Here is a 1,875-nt window from a genome sequence, read left to right on the forward strand (position 1 = left end):
GAGGAAGGATGTCTTCCTGCTTGTCAATTGACCTACTCAGCCCCCTCACATAGGTCATGCAATCAGCATTTTCATTCTGAAGACAGATTGGTGATAGAAAAGAATCCATGTAATTCACCAGGCTCTTCATAGTCATATGCATAAGAAGACATCCAAGGGTCATAAGACAGTTGAGCAAAACCAGCAAGGCCCAAAGGAATAAACAGACTCACCCTAGAAGAAACAGAAACAGTTCAGTGAACAGAACTTTAAAAAAAAGTTCAAATGATAGTCTCAGAAAAATTTGAGATGACAGTACATCTGTAAAATATAAATAGGTGACACTTTAAAAAAACTCAAAATAATTACTAAGTGTTAGAAATAAAATTATAAAATGAAAAACTCAACAAACAGAAGGGTTAAAGGGAAAAGTCAAGGATATCTTCCAGAATGTAGGACAAGGAGACAGAAATGGAAAAGTTGAAACACATAGATGACCCACCAAGAAGGGCCAACATCCATCTAATAGGAGTTTTAGATTGAGAATAGAGGAATTAGAGAGAAGGAAATAAATGACAGAAGTAGATTGCTCTTTCTTTTCAACCCGGTGGCTGAGCAGCTTCCCCAGCAGACGCAGAGATGCAGAGACGCCGATCTTTGTGAAGACTCTGACCGCTAAGACCATCACACTTAAGGTGGAGCCCAGTGACACTGTTGAGAATGGCAAAGCTAAAATCCAGGACAAGGAGGGCATCCCACCTGACCAGCAGTGTCTGATTTTTGTAGGCAAACAGCTGGAGGATGGTTGCACTCTCGCAGATGATAATATCTAGAAAGAGTTCATACTGCACTTGGTGCTTCGTCTGTGGGGGCGGCATCATCCAGCACTCCCTTTGCTAGCTCGCCTAGAAGGACAACTGCGACAAGATGATCTGCCACAAGTGTTATGCCCACCTGTATCCCGGAGCTATCAACTACCACAAGCAGTGAGGCCACACCATCAACCTATGTCCCAAGAAGAAGTCAACTAAGGCCTCTCCACTGCCCCCTTGACCTGCAGGGCAGACTCCTGCCTGAACCCCTTACCCCTAGGGCTTCAAAAAAGTTTCCCTTTGGTTGACTGGAGCAATTAAAATAAATAAATAAATAAAATCTCCCAGAGCTAAAGAAAGATCCAAGTCTTCAAATTGAAAGGTCTCACCCAGTGTTAATCTATATGAATTAAAAAAGACCCATATCTAGCCATATCTTGAAGAAACTTCACAAGTCCAAAGACGAACAAATTCCTAAAAGATTCCAAAAAGAAAACAATGGAGCCTACATCAAAGGATGAGAATTATATTGGCATCATACTTATCAGTTACAGAAAATACCGAAACACAAGGGAATCCTGCTTCTCAAACTCCTGAGGGGCAGTTATGTTGAGCCTAGAGTTCTATAGCCAGCCAAATTAGCATTTTAAGTGGGGAGCAAAATAAGGATGTTTTGACTTCCAAGGATTGAGGAAATTTATCACCCACAAACCATTCCTGAAAGAATTGCTTAAGGAAGTACTACAGCAAAATGAAATAGGAATCTCAGAAAGAGGAAGATAGCAGGTTTCAGAAACAGGGCAGTCAAAGGAAATCCTAGAATGCTAGTTGTGTGATTGGACTAAAAAAGAAATACTGTGAAAAGATTGGGTCATCTTAGAGAGTGGATAAAGATATAATATTACATTTAAAAATCACAATATATATTCCTTTTTTCCTTCAAGAGCTACAAGTTTAGTGGCACCACCCTTTCTTGTGTCCAAACACTCTTTCATCCTGCCATGAATATTTTTAATATCATTCACACACTACAGATACTTGCTCTTGGTTTTCAGTGTTGGGAATTAATTTACAAACAATGTAT

The 1,875-nt window shown here is 39.9% G+C and overlaps 1 pseudogene; it reads left to right on the forward strand.

Annotated features, from left to right (window-relative positions):
- Positions 1–551: 551 nt before the first annotated feature.
- On the forward strand, positions 552–969 carry LOC109453985 (ubiquitin-ribosomal protein eL40 fusion protein pseudogene; annotated as a pseudogene).
- Positions 970–1,875: the final 906 nt, after the last annotated feature.

This window comes from Rhinolophus sinicus, chromosome 3 (genome assembly GCF_057876585.1).
Source record: "Rhinolophus sinicus isolate RSI-liver-muscle chromosome 3, RSI-T2T, whole genome shotgun sequence".
In the NCBI taxonomy this organism is placed as follows: Eukaryota; Metazoa; Chordata; class Mammalia; order Chiroptera; family Rhinolophidae; genus Rhinolophus; species Rhinolophus sinicus.